Raw genomic sequence first — 10,000 nt, 5'->3', positions numbered from 1 at the left:
TTGATGTGCATTATCATTTTAATTGGCAATTTAAAGATACACATAATTAGGGACTCCTCGTTTTCTCCGTTCCAGAATGTGATGTATGCTTTTACATTTCCTTTTTCCAGTGGTGTCTGGTGGGTCCTAGGACCTGGTAAGCCAGGACCAACGAAGCACACATGCGTACGATTTTTTGGGGGGTGCGCTTTCAAAGCATGCCCTGATGGGAGGTTTCACAGCACCAGAAGGGCGCTGAGCCCAGGCTACTGATGTTTTTTAACACAACAAAGGCCAATAATTTGAGAGCGAGCAAATAAGAGGGCAATATTTAGGCCGAAACAACCAAGCTTTTAGGGACACACTAAATAAACTATAGAGCCATTATGACAACAATGACCAAGCACCACGAAGAGGAATGACAGGAGGATAAAATACACCCCCTTAGGGCACAGCACCAATAGTCTACTCCCCTACTTCACTAATCAGTGTTTAGGCTACTAGCCTACTAGGCCTATTAGCCCACTGCTCCAGGAAGCAAAGTTCATGCTCTCGAATGCTGATTAAATCTAGGCAATCCAAAACGCACAGACATAACAACTTAATAACAGCAAACAACTTTACAAGCTCCCAATTTTTTGTGACCGCTTGACTGCGGCACTAAGATGACTTTTGGACTTACTATGCTTCTGAGCTGCCTAATGAAAATTGTTTAAATCATCATAACCAGTTGTAACCCATGGGTTGTTCAGAGAGCAGGTTGTCCAGTCAAAGAGGAGACATGGCCAACAAAATAGTTTCTGAAGCTTATCACTCCTCCACTCCACGCTGTTCTAGCATCACTTTTACCACAGAAAGTTTACTTTTATGACGCGGAATGACGGGACCGCCATGACAAGTTTTGTTTGGATAAACCGTCCCAATGTTAAAATGTCAATGGGAATTCCAATGTAAACACTTCAAGAACTGTCTTACCCTACGACCACTTCTAAGCATTTTGACAAATGACAGATTAGGTTACATATCGACTGATTTTTGCGGTTTTGTATGTGTGGGCTAATTTGATTGGTTGATTTTTCATTTGGTCTTTATTTCCATAAGCCAGAATCCTTCTACCGGGCCTAGAATGTTAAGTGAATGATGAGCTAGTAAGACTGTCAATGGACGCTAAACACGGTTGAAAATGAAGCCATATGGCAGAATACAAGACACATTGAAGTCAAAAACAAAGACTCATTTAAGTCAAAAACAGTCTGAAAGTCGCAAAAATCAAGTTTGATTTGGATTTGTATGGGTAAGCCAGGCTTACCCTGGCTTATAGGAGCAATCACTACTGCCTTTTTCAGTAAAGCAGCCGGGCAGACCCAGCACTGCTCTCTAGCCGGTCTCCCTCTCTAGCCCCGCTCAGTGTTGGTCTCTCTCTAGCCTGTCTTCTAGTGTTGGTCTCTCTCTAGCCTGTCTCAGTGTTGGTCTCCCTCTAGCCTGTCACCTAGTGTTGCGCTCTATCCTGTGTCTGAGTTTGTCTCTCTCTAGCCTGTCTCCTAGTGTTGCTCTTTCTAGCCTGTCTCGGGGTTGGTCTCTCTAGCCTGTCTCGGGGATGGTCTCTCTCTAGCCTGTCTCTGGGTTGGTCTCTCTCTAGCCTGTCTCGGGGTTGGTCTCTCTCTAGCCTGTCTCTGGGTTGGTCTCTCTCTAGCCTGTCTCGGGGTTGGTCTCTCTCTAGCCTGTCTCAGTGTTTGTCTCTCTCTAGCCTGTCTCCTAGTGTTGCTCTTTCTAGCCTGTCTCGGGGTTGGTCTCTCTAGCCTGTCTCGGGGATGGTCTCTCTCTAGCCTGTCTCGGGGTTGGTCTCTCTCTAGCCTGTCTCGGGGATGGTCTCTCTCTAGCCTGTCTCAGGGTTGGTCTCTCTCTAGCCTGTCTCGGGGATGGTCTCTCTGTAGCCTGTCTCGGGGATGGTCTCTCTCTAGCCTGTCTCGGGGATGGTCTCTCTCTAGCCTGTCTCGGGGTTGGTCTCTCTCTAGCCTGTCTGGGGGATGGTCTCTCTCTAGCCTGTCTCGGGGATGGTCTCTCTCTAGCCTGTCTCATGGTTGGTCTCTCTCTAGCCTGTCTCGGGGATGGTCTCTCTCTAGCCTGTCTCAGGGATGGTCTCTCTCTAGCCTGTCTCATGGTTGGTCTCTCTCTAGCCTGTCTCATGGTTGGTCTCTCTAGCCTGTCTCGGGGTTGGTCTCTCTCTAGCCTGTCTCAGGGATGGTCTCTCTCTAGCCTGTCTCATGGTTGGTCTCTCTCTAGCCTGTCTGGGGGATGGTCTCTCTCTAGCCTGTCTCGGGGATGGTCTCTCTCTAGCCTGTCTCAGTGTGTGTCTCTCTCTAGCCTGTCTCAGGGTTGGTCTCTCTAGCCTGTCTCCCAGGTAGCTGGGTCTGTTGGGATCATAACTGGAAATACAAAGCTCACAGCTCGGTAAAATAGAACCTTAGTTCACCCCCATGTCTGGCTAACTGTGTAGACGCTGGTTGGGGACAATTTATTTCAGTTTAATCAATTCAGAACGTTAAAAGAAATATAAAGTCTATAGCCCCGTCGGGAAATTTATTTATGTATTGAACTTTATTGAAAGGATAAAACCCCTTGAGATGAATCATCTCGTTTTCGAGGGGGTCCTTGAAACATAGATACAGAACAACAGTAACAACAAAAAACAAAACAAAACAAAAAAGCATAACAACAGCAAAAAGAAATATACAACATATAAACAGAAGAGTAGAAAGCACAGATACACAGTACAGTCATACATTCCTACACCCATACATAACCCAGCATACCCACACCCCAAAATCTAAAACCAACATCAAATATCAAAAGCAGGCACAGGTTGTCTTGAGATGAGCAAATGATAATGACCTAAAGATATGAAATGAAGATCTGTAACCAAGTGAGTTTGGCAGATTCCAGTCCAATGGGGCTTTATATTTATGTTTCAATGCCCGGCGTCCATCTTCTTTAGAGATGCAGGGAACAATGAAGGAGGGGAACTGAGCATGTCTGAGGGAGTAGGCAGCATTGCATGGAACTAGGTATTGCTTTAGATAGATAGGAAAGGTGAAACATATACATTTGAAAATAAATTGCAGCCGGTCATAGTGCTTTCTGGAGTTTAAAGAGAGACAATTGAGGAAGTCATACTTAAAACAATGATGAGTGCAGTTTAGATGATCACAATTTGATTATCTAGATTATCACAATTTGATGTTAAAGATGTTAACCTCCCTCCTGTAGAGTTCTGTTTACTTGTTTACTTGTAAATATTGCTCATCTGCCCTTTAGTGTAGTATTTGATACGTTTTATTATTGTCTACCTCCTTTCCTCTTTTTACTGTATCTCTTTTCACCTTGTCCACTGCATGTTTACTCTGTATCTATGTGACAAATAAACTACCTTGAACCTTGAATCGACCGACTTGTAATGGAATTGACCCCAACAGTGCTGAATGTGTTTAAGGGAATACAGACTGAATTAGGGAATAATGCCTAGTTAAGTACAATCTATAAAGCTGTTTGCATTTGCGGGTGCTGTGCATTCGTATAGTGCTGAATGAATGGACGGTGTAGCCTCGTTTAGATCAGCATGTGTGGCCTTGTCTGGTTTCTGGGAGGGAAAAAAAGCAAAAGCTTATTGTTTCTGTGATTTGCCAAACGCATTCTCCATGGCATGTTGAACTCAAAGCCCTGTCACTTTGAAAAATGAAAATGGAGCAAAACAATGAAACAATTATGAAGCTATTTCTCTATTTTCTCCAGCACCAATGTGACCAACTAAAGGCGCTGTGTATTGAGAACTTGTTCTCACCAGAGAGACAGCCAGAGACATGAGGACAGAGGGGACAGAGCAGACAACCACCAGCTTTAGGACAGAGCAGACAGAGGAGACAGAGGAGACAGAGCAGACAGAGCAGACAGAGGAGACAGAGCAGACAACCACCAGCTTTAGGACAGAGCAGACAGAGCAGACAGAGGAGACAGAGCAGACAGAGCAGACAGAGCAGACAGAGGAGACAGAGCAGACAGAGGAGACAGAGCAGACAGAGCAGACAGAGGAGACAGAGCAGACAGAGGAGACAGAGCAGACAGAGCAGACAGAGGAGACAGAGCAGACAGAGCAGACAGAGTAGACAGAGTAGACATATTATATATAGCCTATCTAAAAAGCTTGGTCAGCACTCTACAATTGGTTGAGAACAGTTCAGCTGAATCTCTACAATTCTCTCTACGGACCCGGCTGTGACTAACGCAGAGTGACATGAAGATTGATGTGTCTCACTCAAGTAGCCGCTCGTTGAGGTGTAGCTAAATTAGGAGGACTGGAGATGGGGAAAATTATGCAGCGGTTCCGCTGGAGTCGGCGGGGAAGGGCTAGCGTTCCGGGGGGGGGGGGCATTCCCAACCGTGGCTCCAACTGCCATTCCCGAGACGAGGGCTGAGTTCTCTACCTCCCCCAGTCCTCCTCCCTCTCTCCATCCCTCCATGTTCCCTCGTTCTCTTCCCCCCTCCCTTGGGCAGGGAAACTAATGAGAGGAAAAGCCTTTCAATGTTTCATGAGAGTCCTTTTAATTTTTAAACAGTTGAGAGTAATTGTTGTGTAATCACAACCCGCTAGCATTAATTATTGATTCGTCTGGAGCAGGAGAGACACTGCGGGAGACAGGGGGGTGGCGGGGAGGGAACTGAGAGGGAGACTGCGACGGAGTGATGGACGAGAGAGAGGGAGAGGGAGATTGAGAGAGAGAGGGATTGACACAGACTAGGGGGTAGTTAGAGGGAGATGGAGAAATAAGAAGATGAGAGGAGATAAGGAAAGGGAGGAGGAGGGTAGGGAAAAGGAGGAAAGGAACCATGTGAAAGACAGTCATTTATCTCCCACACCTTATTCTACTGTGATTGCCTTGGGAGGGGCGGAGTCACATGGCAGTGGGGAACAAATGCAATCAGGATTGGTTAAGAGCTATGGAAAAACAATGTGTCCATTGGATACATTGATATCAAGGGGGTGTATCTAAAATGACACTATATGACACTGTGTAATTACATTACATTAAATGACTGTAATGTAATGTAATCTCCCGTGGCTTTTGATGGGAGCTTTTGACATGATAACCATCGTTGGTCACGCATGTAAGACTTCCCAACCTTGGATTTATAAAAGGATTTATATACGTTTATTCATCTGAAGAAAGAGAGAAAAAGGAAAGAGCAAGGGAGGTGTAGAGAAAGAGGGAGGTGAAGAGAGAGGGAGGTATAGAGAGAGTGGGAGGTGTCGAGAGAGAGTTGAAGAGAGAGGGAGGTATAGAGAGACAGAGGTGTAGAGAGAGAGGTAGGTGAAGAGAGGGAGGTGTAGAGAGAGGGAGGTGAAGAGAGAACAGGAGGTGTAGAGAGAGAGGGAGGTGTAGAGAGGAAGGTGAAGAGAGAGAGGGAGGAAAAGACAGAGGGAGGTGTAGAGAGATAGAGATTAAGAGGGAGAGAGAGGGAGGTAACGACAGAGAGATAGGGAGGTGAAGAGAGAGAGAAAGAGAGGGAGTTGAAGAGAGGGGGTCAGATTGAACTTGGTGTGGATATGATGTATGATGTAAAAGCTCCAGCCTGTGGAGCAGCAGCCAACCACTGGCAGCGCAGCCAAGCCAACACCCTCCCAGAGAAGAGGGCGGGAGATGGAGGGATGGATAAACTGAAGGATGGATCAAAACAAACGGCACAGAGGAGGAGAGTTGGCACTCGAAGGAGGTGGATGAATTAGGGATGTAATGATGGAGGGCTGAGGGACAGAAGGAAGGAGGGATGAGGGGATGAGGGACAGAGGGGTAGAGGGCCCAACACGCACCACCTGCTCTCTCTAACGGCCTGGCTGGCATCTACCCACACACCCAAGGGCCTCTCCTCAGCTATTAGACACCTGGACTATCAGGCAGAAACACGCGCGCACGTAACACACACACAGGCACGTACACACGCACACACACACACAGGCACGTACGCACACACACACACAGGCACATACACACGCACACACACACAAATACACTTAAACACACACACACAAACACACACACACACAAATACACTTAAACACACACACACACAAATACACTTAAACACACACACACACACCCACACACAAATACACTTAAACACACACACGCACACACACGCACACACACACACACACACACACACGCACACACACAAATACACTTAAACTCACACGCACACACATACACACACACACACACACACACACACACACACACACACACACACACACTACCCACATGCTGACACAGGCACATGTACACATACAAACTGCACACATTCAGACATGGTAGAATGCACACATCCATATAAACACACCCGGACAGTATTGTTTGCTTTTGTGATCCATTAGAAGAGAAAACACTAGGATAAGATGCAGATAAAGTAAACACGATACGATGCAGTTACCATTACAATTCCCTTTTTCATCCCAGAAATGATTGATTCCTCATCACTCGGTTTTTCCTCATGGCTCAAACTATGGAGCTGCTGGTGCTCTTCTTCTCTGGTATAGTGATGTCAGGCCCCTCGAGTCCTCCAGTGGAGCTGCTGGTGCTCTTCTTCTCTTGTATAGTGATGTCAGGCCCCTCGAGTCCTCCAGTGGAGCTGCTGGTGCTCTTCTTCTCTGGTGTAGTGATGTCAGGCCCCTTGAGTCCTCCAGTGGAGCTGCTGGTGCTCTTCTTCTCTTGTATAGTGATGTCAGGCCCCTCGAGTCCTCCAGTGGAGCTGCTGGTGCTCTTCTTCTCTGGTGTAGTGATGTCAGGCCCCTCGAGTCCTCCAGTGGAGCTGCTGGTGCTCTTCTTCTCTGGTGTAGTGATGTCAGGCCCCTTGAGTCCTCCAGTGGAGCTGCTGGTGCTCTTCTTCTCTGGTGTAGTGATGTCAGGCCCCTTGAGTCCTCCAGTGGAGCTGCTGGTGGCAGTTGTCTCCCCCTCTGGGTGTCCCGATGATTCACATCAGTCGGCCCTGTGATACATAACCAGACGCCTTTTAGTGAAGTCAAAACTTGACATTTGTCGTTGTCAGAAGTGGCAGGTATGATGGTCACCGTAGAGGAGAGAAGAAAATTGATTTCGGCTCGGATCTGATGGTCGACGGTCGCCTGGGCCCAGTATTTCAAAACATTTAATCTGGATCAGAATGATCCAGATTTCGTAATCGCTTTTTTTGCTATCCCAGATCAAATTGATCTTGTAGGTTTTGTCCTGGTTTTTCAAATAATTTCCAGATAGGATCATTCTGATCCAGATACCACAAGATCAGGATTACAGAATCTAGATTTGCAGTCTTTGGATAGGCCTCCGTTGGTCAAAGAAATACAACATTTAATTGCCCCAGACGTTTATGGATATTAATGTATGTGTAAAATATTATTATTATTATTATTAATAATAATAATAATAATAGTAATAATAATAATAATGATGATGATGATGATGATGTAATAATAATTTATTATTATTATCATCATCATCATTATCATTATCATTATTCTTATTCTTATTCTTATTCTTATTCTTATTCTTATTCTTATTCTTATTCTTCTTATTATCATTATCATTACTGTGTAAGTAGGCAAACACCTAGTGTTTGTGTCTGTAATGGCATTACAAGCATAAAAATAAAAATTATATATATATATATATATATATATATAAAATAATAAAATTAAAATAATAATAATAATAATAATAATCATCATGATGATAATAATAATAATAATCATGATAATAATAATAATAATAATAATAATATAATAATAATGATGATGATGTCTCACTGGATAAAAAAGTCGAACTCAAAACTTTTGTCAGCACACTACTGTTTTTATTGATCAAATGACCCTAAATAAAATAGTGGTTGACTTGAGCTCTTCTCATTGACCGTTCATCTGGCCCATCTGGTAGCAGTGCTGCTAGTGGGAGGTCAGGGACATCTACTTGGTGCTGTGAATGATCACCTCTTTCATCACAGAGACGAACCTTGCGTTCTTCAGCAATGTTATGAAGCACAATGCAGGCTAGAAGGATGTTGCATGCTCGCTGTGGGTCTACACGTCAGGCTCCCAGGCTCTCTCCTCTGCAGCATTGTTTGCCACGGCAAAAGCTGTCATTAGCCATGGTAAGAGTGATATGATGCCATCTGGGGGATTTTGTTGGAGGTTTGAAATGGCTGGAAATGTGGCTCTCCCTCAAGATCCTTGTGTCATGGCCTGGCCTGGCCTGGCCTGGCCTGGCCTGGTCATGGAAATGGCCTGGCCATTTCACCACACAGTTGGTTCTGATGAGGTCTGCATTCCCCAGTGGCACATTGATGCTGTGCCGTCCTTTCCTGTTCACAAACTCCCATCCCCTCTCCTGGGGGCTTGGATGTGGACATGAGTGCAGTCTATCACACCAATAGTATTTGGCATCTTCCCCATCTCATAGAACTTGATCTGCTTTATTTGTTCTGGATTTGTTGGACATTTGACAAACTGGTTGACAAGGCTGGTTAACACAGAAGACACGCTGTGTACTACAGAGCTGACAGTTGATTTCTGAACACACACACCATCTCCAATGACTTGGTAGAATGATCCATATGCGTAGAGGTGCAAAGCTATGAGTACCTGTTCCTCCACAGTCAATGCATAACTTACTTTAGAAGTATGTTCCAGTTGTGGTTGAAGAACACAATTAATGCAATGTCAGCTGCACCAAATCAGAATCTAGCATATAATTCAACATCTGTGTACTCTTGTAGTCGTTTTGGGCGTGCAATGTTCACCCTTTGGCTATATTTTATCTTTTGCTGTGAACAATGGATGTCATTGTGTTGGAATCGTCCCTCGTTAGAACAACGGCTTTCAAGACTCCACAATGAGCCTCCCAGCTCACACCTGTGCTCATTTAAGTATGGGTATTTAATACAGGTGTGCTTTGCCGGAGAGATAGACAGAAAGAGAACATAAAGGATATGGCAGCAAGTACTTCAAAGAGCAGCAATTTCACCCAAGCTGAAACACATTCCTTGTAAGGGCACATTATGGCATTATGTTACTAAATTAGGCTCCTCGCTAACAGCCAAGATGAAACAGAACATCTGGACTGATCACGAGGGTGAATGCCACAGGGAGTGGTCAATTAAGAACCCTGGAACAGGTGAAACTACACTGGAAGAATTTAAAACAGAAGAATTTAAAACAGAAGGCCACAAAAGACCACAGTGAGTCTCAAAAACCTCAAACAGGCAACAAACTGTTTAAGCGGGGGGGAGTTCACTGATATTATTCCAGACATCATTGGTGGAGAAAGATCCCAGGTTCGACATGACATTCAGTCAGTCTCACAAGGTGGTGAGTCTGGACTGTGTGTGGCTGAGACTAACACTCCAGATTCAGGAGATGGATGATGAGTTGGCAGAGTCGTAGTCTGTTACCCTAACTTTAGAGGCAGAGCCTGAAGACCCCCTGATTAGTGAACACAACCTCAAGAGAACCTTCACTCTTCAACGGGAGAACCGCCCCAAAAGAGAGACAAGACTCCAGGCGGCTGTGGGGATCTGGTGAGGAAACAGAGAGAGCAGAGAAACACATCTCTCTATCTGAGGAGCAGATTCAACTGATCTTGCTTGAACAGAGGGAAACAAAACTTTACCTATTTTAATATGCAAATATTGATTAATATAATGATTTAATATATTCCATGTATCCTACATGTCTCTACATCCACCTTGAATCCATGCTTGATTCAATTATCCACCCTTCCAGTGGGATCAGGATAATCCAGATTTTTAGCGTCAAAACTATCATAATCTCCACCTTAGAATTATGAAATACCCAAGAATAACATTTCATCAGGATTCTGGGTAGGATTGGATGACCAAATCCATATTCCAATTTAGGAATACCCAGTTGAAATACCCAGTTTTGAGATTTAATCCTATCCTGATCGTTCTGATCCAGATTCAA

At 44.7% G+C, this 10,000-nt stretch overlaps 1 protein-coding gene across 1 annotated transcript in view; it reads left to right on the top strand.

The window, feature by feature from the left end:
• The window catches only part of LOC311321175 (NT-3 growth factor receptor-like), a gene marked incomplete at both ends in the record, with an annotated part of 213,357 nt that overhangs the window by 143,952 nt on the left and 59,405 nt on the right, over positions 1-10,000 (top strand). The gene's annotated exons all lie outside the window — the stretch shown is intronic.

This window comes from Borostomias antarcticus (genome assembly GCF_949987555.1).
Source record: "Borostomias antarcticus genome assembly, chromosome: 18".
NCBI lineage: Eukaryota > Metazoa > Chordata > Actinopteri > Stomiiformes > Stomiidae > Borostomias > Borostomias antarcticus.
Note: the sequence above shows the minus strand (reverse complement) of the source record. Positions and strands in the feature narration are given on the sequence as shown.